The sequence below is a fragment of the Nicotiana tabacum genome, chromosome 4, assembly GCF_000715075.1.
Source record: "Nicotiana tabacum cultivar K326 chromosome 4, ASM71507v2, whole genome shotgun sequence".
Classification (NCBI taxonomy): domain Eukaryota; kingdom Viridiplantae; phylum Streptophyta; class Magnoliopsida; order Solanales; family Solanaceae; genus Nicotiana; species Nicotiana tabacum.
In genome coordinates, this window is record NC_134083.1 from 55,018,398 (window position 1) to 55,027,933 (window position 9,536).

Consider the following 9,536-nt stretch of genomic DNA (forward strand, 5'->3'; position numbering starts at 1 on the left):
CCCTATTACCTAGTAAATTTTTTAAGGAAATTGACAAACTTCAAAGAAATTTTATTTGGGGTACCACTGACCAAAAGAAGAAGCTTCACCTCCTGAATTGGTCTACTATTACCACTAATAAAGCCTCCGGCGGCTTGGGTATGAAGAAGGAACTTGGCCTTGCTAACTAGCCTATGCTGGAGACTCCTTAACTTTCCACATGCTTTATGGTCTCAATTGCTCATTAACAACTATGCTTGTGGAACCAACAAAGCCTGCTCTTCCTTCATATGGCGTAGTATACAAAAGGGATGGTACTACTGCAATATGGGGATTCTATGGTCAGTTCACACTGATTCCACCTAAATATTTGGAATGCTAGATGGATCCCAAATAGTTCAACCCTTAGGGACTCTATCGAAGGTCCCTTGAACAACATTGACCTAAATTTAAAAGTAAAGAACCTATGCAATTACTACTATTAATAAGCTTGAATGATGAGCTGCATCCGGTTAGAAAGCGGGTTAGAAAGGTTTAATTGTAATTTAATAAAAATACCCAACGTTATAGTTTGACGCGTGCTGCCCCGCTTTCTTCTAGTTTTGACACGTCTGTTACCTACCAAAATTTTGGATTGCTCATGGACTTCTTATGTGAAATTATAGTCAGCTTCTTTTGTTTTGTTCCTGCAAATCTCTGATGATTTCTCAAGTTCCTCCTCTTCTATGCTCCGTCTTTCAGTTTGCCGTTTACACATACCTGGGCTAGCCCTTCCATGTTCTTGCTATTTGTCTTATATACATTAAAGGTATGATTACTACGGTTGTTTACATTTAAGATTCTGTGGGTTTTTAATCTGAACAATGTTTGTTTCTCATGTTTTGAACTTGGATAGAAGATTTAGACTACTTTTGTATGAAATTTTAAGCTAATTGGTGATGTGTTGTTACGCTCACTGTTCTGCATCTTCAACCTTCTCTTTTCCGGGCTTAGACTACTTTTGTGTGAAATTTTAAGCTAATTGGTGATGTGTTGCTACACTCACCATTCTGCGTCTTCAACCCGCTCTTTCTCGGGCTTACTCTTAATTTTCATCTGTTCGACCTATGTCCAAGTGCAGTAAAAATAAATTTGGGTTTGTTATTATACAAACTGCCTTTGGGTTTGCATTAGAAGTGTTTTTGAAATTGCCCGAAAGAAACTGTAATTGATCTAAACTTTTTTTTAATATGGTGTCTCAAGAAATATTAACTCATACCTTCCAGAGCTTTGATATCTCTATTTTTTGATGATTTTTAGCAGATTTTAGCTCTACCTTTTTCCTTTTTGATAAGGGAGCTCTTTGACAACCTCAAGTACGGGTTGCTTCTGTTTCTTTACTTGTTTATGGCTTCCAGAGCATTAGTACTGTTATGGTAAGGAAGAGAATTAATTCAAGATTCCTCGGTCGCCACTATACTTTCTAGAATACTTCCGGCCGATATGTTACCCACACTTGAATTTCTAAAGTTAAGCTAGATTTGGTCAAAGTCATCTTTGCACTAGATTTTGTTGGCAAAACACAAAGAACATAACATGTACTATCATAAGAAGGTTTTTCAAGTAACACATAAAAGTATATCGAATATTTTTTTTAGTGAAATCCAATTGACTTTACATACCATAACTTTATTGATGCCTATTTGGAGAAATTTGCTAAAGTCGAACTAGCAAAAAAGCTACCAAATAAAAGTTTCACTTCCAAAATTGGAATTGAAAGAGCAATTAGTATTAGGAATATATGATGATTATACCTGAAACAGAAAGAGCATTAAAGAAATAAAATAAATATCATAGAAGTGCAACTATAAGGTATTTTATTTTTTTGAAAGAGAATCTAGTATAGCTTCCATAGCTTAGAAATCATGATAAAGTAAACGACAAAGCCATGTGAATAGTTGCTTTCTTATTTTTCTGATTTTCGGAATAGCTGCCGAGTAGAAATTGTTTAAATTGGGAAAAACTGTGAAAGCTCTTATACTCAATTAACTTGCCTGACCAAAATACTGCTTGTGTCATTCAGTTACTCTAAAGAGTTGGACATAATATTTGGCAATATATTCTATTTTTTTGGTGGATAAGAATCAAACTTTACAGTGCCAATGTATACGAGTTAAATCCATTTTTGAATTGAAAATTAAGAGCTAAAAATGAAAGGAATTATGGAAGTGCGCATTTAATGCTGCCAAAAACCTTTTGTTGAGTACTGACTGCGGCATAAAAACTCAATTTGTAACTGATTGTTTAAAAGACTTTTGCGAACTGTACCATGTTGTATAATAGTTTTCTTGATAAATCTTGTTATTTTTTTACTAGGTAAATTATGGCTACATTGAACACTTGTTTCCTTACTTACGTGAAGAAAATTGTGATGCAGTTATAATATATTTTCTTGGTGTGGTATGTTCGTATGTCATTAGTCCTTTAAAATGGAAATACTCGCATGCCCTTTAATTAGTATAGGAGCCAATATTTTTTATTTCAACGTCAACAAGTGTGGAAGATGCACTTTTTTTAGTGTTTTTGTTCATGTGAGCAGTATTGTGAAGAGCGTGAAGTGAGAAAAAGTGACAACCCTTTTTTCGCTTAAAACGAGAAGCGAAAAGCGAAGCGCTCGCTTTTTTGAAGTGAAGCGGAATTTTTTTTAAAAAATATTAAAATAAATACTAAAGGGAAGGGCAATAAGAACTAAGAATAAAGGATATAAAAATAAGAGGAAGGGAAGTATACCATTCCAGTAAAAAGGGAAATATTTCAAACGAAAAAACAGTGCAATAAAAATGAAAAAGATAAAAATGAAAAAGAAGAAGAAGAAGAAGAGGAAAAGAATGAGAAAGAAGAATTGAAGGGAAAAAATAATTTCTTCGCCATCATTTCACAGTGAAAGAAAAAGAAAAAGAAGAGGAAGAAGAAGGAGGAGAAGGAGGAGGAAGAAGAAATCACATACCCGGAGATGATTTTGAAGTTGAAAAGTGTAGAAAACTTGGAACCCTAGTCGCCTCTTTCTTTCTCTGTTGCTGCTGGAGTGCTGGTCGATATGTTTTAATAAAAGAACAGCTATTTTAATTAGGCAGCCCTTTAAAACAGAGAAGTGCTCGCTTCAGTCGCCTCGCTTTGCATCGTCGCTTCTCGCTTTTTAGTGGGAAGCGACCGCTTTTTCATACCCGCTACGCTTCTGATAGCAGAAGCGGTGAATGGGTCGCCTCGCTTCGCTTCTCGCTTTAAGCTAGGAAGCGACCGCTTTTCACAACTCTGCATGTGAGTGTATTGGAAAAAAAACACGAGAATTTCTTAGAGTTTCAAAGCTCATGCTATGAATTGCTAGATTATTTAATCAAAGTTTTCATGCTTTCAAGGCAAGTAATCTGCTTACTTGATTTGTGCATCAGCATTTTTTTCCAGAACAATCTAAAGCGATATTAAATTTGAGGAGAGGAGAAAGGGTTTAGACTTGGCAAAAGAAGCTCTTATTCCTTCTGGATATTTAAGTGTCAAATTGTAAACAGGAGCAGATTAGTTCTACTTATGATATTTGATTGGCTTGGATTGGATTGAGAGCTAAAGAAGAGCCTTATTGTCAGGCATCTAGATATACTTCTTTTAGTTTCAAAAAATCAAAGCAATTGCAGATACACCTTAAAATTGGAGCTAATTAGTAGAAATGTATAAATTGTTGATAATTGATGTTTGATACTGAAGCTCTATTTAATAAGTTGATAACCCAATTGAACATACTATTTAATTCTTCATTTACTTAGGCTAGAGTTATTCTCATTTTTCAATCTGTGCCTAATATTTAAGGGGGATATCTTGTTGGCTGACAAAATTGGCTTAATGTTATAACTTCTTTTTCAGTATTCCCCCTTAACCGAGTTACATTAGTGATGTAGAATGGTGTTGATGATAACTAATGTGTAATTTTTTTCTTTTGATACAGACCACCCACTTTTGAGCAACCAAAAATGACTACTGAGAAACCCCTTGAAACTGGTAGCATGCTTGTTCAACAGGAACATAATGTGAAGAGAGTTAAGTTGCCTAGCATGCATTTTAAAGACGCAGCACTTGGAGATGCAAATGCTGATGCCATTAATGTGATGACCCAAAAGGTCATCTTATATTTTAGAACTCGAATCTACGGTCTTAAGCCTTAAAAATCTTATTTTTTACCCTCCTTGATTTGCGTGCGCAGTCCGGATAGGTTTCCGGAAAGCTTTTATGTTGAAAACTAATGAAAAAAAAAATTTGCCTTAAAAGTTAATTTTAGTTAACTTCGGTCAACATTTTTGGTAAACGGGCCGGGATCCTTATTTTGATGATCCCGGTAGGTTCATATCGAATTATGGGACCTGTGCGTATGCCCGTAATTGAATTTGGAGGTCCCTAGCTTGAGTTATGAATTTTTTATGAAAATTAAAAGTTTGGAAATTATTTATTTTTAAGAATTTATTGATATTTGGCATTGTTAGTATCGGGTTCGTATTTTAGTTTCGGAGCCCAGTATAGGTTCATTATGATATTTAAGATTTGTCTGTGAAATTTGGTAAGAAACGGAGTTGATTTGACGTGATTCGGACGTCCGATTGAGAAAATAAAAATTTTAAAGTGTTCTTGAGAATATTTGGTATTAAATCCGTAGTTCTAAGTGTTATTTTGGTAATTTGATAGCGCGAGCAAGTTTGTATGATGTTTTTAGACTTGTGTGCATGTTTGGTTTGGAGCCCCAAGGGCTCGAGTGAATTTTGGATAGGCTACGGAATGATTTGGACTTAGAAAAAATAGTTGGTGTGCTTCAACTGTGTTGCAGGCCTCAGACCTCGCAAATGCGAGGTCAGGGTTGGTATTTGCGATCACTGTTGAGGTCGCATTTGCGAACTTCTCATCACAAATGCGATGAGAAGCTGGGCCAGCCTGTGTTCGCAATTGCGAACTTTCTTCTCATTTGCGAAGGGAGTCTGGGAGGGGTATGGATCGCAAATGCGATCTTTTGTCCGCATTTGTGAGGTCAGTGATCGCAATTGCATCACTTTCTTCGCATTTGCGAAGGGCAGCAGGATTGTGAAGGCTTCGCAATTGCGATAGCCCCTTCGCAATTGCGATAGCCCCTTCGCAATTGCGAGTTTCGCATTTGCGAAGCTCAGGTCGCAAATGCGTCGTCTGCAGCTGAACAAAATGACTTTTGGACGAGAATTTTTATTCATTTCCCAAATTTTCAAGACCTAAAACACAAGAGGCGATTTTCCAAAGACCATCTCTTCCCCAAATCATAGGTAAGTGATTCTAAACTGGTTTCTTTCAATCTTTCACTACATTTTATAAGATTTCAACCAAATATTTAAGGTCTTCAAGGTAGAATTAGGGGTTTTGGGGTAGAAACTAGGGATTTGGGGATTTAGACCTCAATTTGAGGTCGGATTCCAAAACCAATTATATATTCGGGTTCGGAGGTGAATGGGTAAATGGAATTTGGTCCGAACCTCGGGTTTTGACCGAGCGGGCCCGGGATCGATTTTTGACTTTTTGGAGGAAAATTTTGGAAATCTAAATTTATGCAATGTAATTGATTCCTTTAGCAATATTTGATATTATTGAGTCATTTTTGAATAGATACGAGTGGTTTGGAGGTGAATTCCAAAGGAAAAGTTGTGATTGAGAATTAAGTGACCTTCGGAGCAAGGTAAGTGTTTTGTCTAACCCTGACTTGAGGGAATTAGGAACCTTAGATTACTTGCTAAGTGAAATTCGTGTGAGCGGCGTATATGTTAGGTGACAAGTACTTATGCGCCGCCAATTTACCTGTTATCCATGTTTCTCAGTTTTTCTTATATTGTCTCAATCCTATGTCTAATTGTGATATGTTATACTAGTGTTGTTCAATTTATCGTTCTTATCATGTTTACGGATTTTTTTGGTGATAATCGAGTTTTTATTTCAAAGTTGAGATTAATTTTATGGAACCAAATGTTGAGGTAAGGTTTGTACTTGCTATTCTATCTCCCTGTTGATATTTATACATTGCATTATGGTAAGGGAGAGTGTTAATGCACGAAGGGTGATGCCGTGCCATATTGTGAGTGTTAATGCACGAAGGGTGATGTCGTGCCATATTGTGAGTGTTAATGCACGAAGGGTGATGTCGTGCCATATTGTGAGAGTTAATGCACGAATGGTGATGCCATGCCGTTTCTATTGATTTTTTGGTGAGATTGAGAGTAAAAGCACGAAGGGTGATGCCGTGCATTTGTTTCCTTACTGTACCCACTATTCCTGTTGATTCATGGTATATTGACTGCTCCGGTGATCATTCTGTTGTAGTTCTTTATCTTGTATTCCCCTTAGTATGTTTCCCTCCCGACTTTTCCTGTTTAGTTCTCCATTCCTATTATTTGCGTATACACTGTTAAATTGTACAGGTTGATTTGTAGGTGCCTTGCCTTAGCCTCGTCACTACTTCGTCGAGGTTAGGCTCGACACTTACTAGTACATGGGGTCGGTTGGACTGATACTGCACTCTGCACTTTCTGTGCAGATTTTGATACCGGCTCGGGTTGATCGAGATTTTGCTATTGGTCCGCTGTCCGGAGACTCAAGGTAGATCTGTCGGCGTTCACAGACCTTGAAGCCCCCGTCTATCTTTTCTGTTCTACTTTTTCTTTCATTCAGATAGTTGTATTTTTTTCTGACTATTACTTGTAGCAAATTCTAGAATGCTCGTCAATTGTGACTCCAGATCCGGGTGGTAGTAGTTAATACAGATTTATGATATTCCGCACTTATTATATTTCATCTTAGTTAATTATTGTTGATTACTGAATGGAAATAAGGAATTGGTTAATGATTATCTAACGTTGGCTTGCCTAGCAAGCGAAATGTTAGGCGCCATCACGGTCCCGTCGGTGGGAAATTCGGGGTCGTAACAGTTGGTATCAGAGCACTAGGTTGCCTAGGTCTCACGATTCGCGAGCAAGCTTAGTAGAGTCTGGAGGATCGGTACGGAGACGTATGTGCTTATCTTCCAGAGGCTATGAAGTTAGGAACAAGTTTCACTTCTTTTATTCTCTATTGTGCGATTTTGCTTCCTCAATGCTGATTGAACTCTTCTACTATTATTCTCTTGCAGATGGCGAGAACACGTACTGCTTTCTCAGTTGAGCAGCAGCCAGAGCCTCCAGTGACAGCTCCTACGCAGGGCAGAGGTCGAGGCCGAGGTCGTGCCAGAGGCCGAGGCAGGGGAAGGGATCAGCCTAGGGCCCGAGCAGCGGCCCCAACAGTGGAGCCTCAGATAGATATTGGCGAGGAGGTTCCAGCCCAGACTGTTCCTGCCGGACCAGCTCAGGTTCCGGAGTGGTTCATTGCTACCCAGTACTTCAGGACGCTTTGGTCCGTTTGGTGAGTTTTATGGAGAGTGTGGCCCAGACTGGCGCATTTCCCATGGCACCAGCAGTTTCTCAGGCTGGAGGAGGAGCCCAGACTTCTACCACTACCGCTCCAGAGCAGATAGCTCCCCAGTATCAGGCTCCAGCAGCTTAGCCAATCGGATTAGTTCAGTCGGTTATTGCGGCACAAGTCGGAGATGGGCCAGCTATGTCTTCTGAGGCTTTATGGAGATTGGACAAGTTTACCAAGCTTTTTCCTGTTCACTTTAGTGGTGCTCCTTTAGAGGACCCCAGGAGTATCTTGACAGTTGTGAACGAGGTTCTACGGAACATGGCTTTAGTGGAGACCAATGGGGTCGATTTTGCTACATTTCACATGACTGGTTCCGCCAAGAAATGGTGGAGAGATTACTTGTTGACCAGACCAGCTGGGTTGCCTGCTCTTACTTGGGACTAGTTCTCTCAGCTCTTCATAGAGAAGTTTCTGGCTATCACATTTAGAGAGGAGCGTCTCCAGCAGGGCATTATAACTATTACTCAGTATGAGATCCGTTTTGTGGATTTGGCCCGTCATGCCATTCTTCTGCTTCCCACAGAGAGAGAGAGAGAGAGGGTGATGAGGTTTATTGATGGACTTGCTCATCCTATCAGATAGAAGATGGCTAAGGAGACTAGGAGTGAGATTTCTTTTTAGGCGGCTGCTAATGTCGCCAGACGAGTCGAAATGGTTCTTACTCAGGGAGGTCAGGGGTCTGACAAGAGGTCTCGTCATTCCGGTGAGTTCAGCGGTGCCTCATCTAGAGGCATGAGTACTTTTGGTAGAGGCCATCCTCCCAGGTCGTTTCATTCAGCGCTCCAGGCATCCCACGGTGCCTCAGGTGGTCATGGCCCTTAGATGCAATATTCTGACCAGCTAGCCTACAGTGCACCACCAGCTCCTATTAGTACACCTCCACTCCAGAGTTATCAGGGTGGTTATTCAGGTTTATAGGGTTAGTTTCAAGGTCAGTAGTCACAGCAGCCGAGGTTATGTTATACTTGTGGTGATCCGAGGCACATTGCTAGATTTTGCCCTCGGGCAACGGGAAGCTCACAACATTAGAGTTCTCGTGCCATGGTCCCGGCACCGGTCGCTGCACCACGTACTCAGCCAGCTAGAGGCAGGGGTCAGGCAGCCAGAGGTAGGGGCCAGACAGTTAGAGGTGGAGGTCAGGCCATTAGAGGTGGAGACCAGCCAGCTAGAGGCCGTCACAGGGACGTAGTTCAGGGTGGTGGGGCCCAGCCCTGGTGTTACGCTTTCCCAGCCAGGCCTGAGGCTGAGTCATCTGACGTTGTTATCACATGTACTATTTCAGTTTGCAGTAGAGATGCTTCAGTTCTATTTGATCCGGGATCTACTTACTCCTATGTGTCTTCCTATTTTGCTTCCTATTTGGTTGTGCCCCATGATTCTTTGAGTGCTCCTGTGTATGTGTCCACACCAGTGGGATATGCTATTATTGTAGATCGTGTTTATCGTTCGTGTGTGGTCACCATTGGGAGTCTTGAGACTCGTATAGATCTTCTACTTCTCGACATGGTTGATTTTGATGTCATACTTGGTATGGATTGGTTGTCACCTTATCATGCTATATTAGATTATCATGCCAAGACGGTGCCTTAGCCTTGCAGGGGTTGCCTCGATTAGAGTGGAGAGGGAATCTTGGCCATTCGGCCAGCAGGGTTATCTCTTATGTGAAGGCTCGACATATGGTCGAGAAGGGGTGTCTAGCTTATTTGGCTTATGTCTGCGATTCTAGTGCGAAGGTTCCTTCCATAGATTCAGTGCCGGTTGTTCGTAAGTTTCTAGAGGTGTTTCCTGCAGACCTGCTGGGGATGCCACCCGACAGGGATATTGATTTCTGCATTGATTTGGCTCCCGGTACTCAGCCTATTTCCATTCCGCCATATCGCATGGCCCCGCCAGAGTTGAAAGAATTGAAGGAGCAGTTGCAAGATTTGCTTGATAAGGGCTTTATTAGACCTAGTGTCTCGCCCTGGGGTGCACCGGTGTTGTTTGTGAAGAAGAAAGATGGATCGATGAGGATGTGTATAGATTATCGGCAGTTGAACAAAGTCACCATCAAGAACAAATATCCATTG

At 40.5% G+C, this 9,536-nt stretch overlaps 1 long non-coding RNA gene across 1 annotated transcript; it reads left to right on the forward strand.

Annotated features, from left to right (window-relative positions):
- Positions 1 to 572: 572 nt before the first annotated feature.
- Positions 573 to 6,783, forward strand: LOC142180304 (uncharacterized). The gene is made up of 3 exons (XR_012708700.1): positions 573 to 787; positions 3,956 to 4,127; positions 6,548 to 6,783. It is a non-coding gene; the product is annotated as an uncharacterized LOC142180304 (long non-coding RNA).
- The last annotated feature ends 2,753 nt before the right edge of the window (positions 6,784 to 9,536 follow it).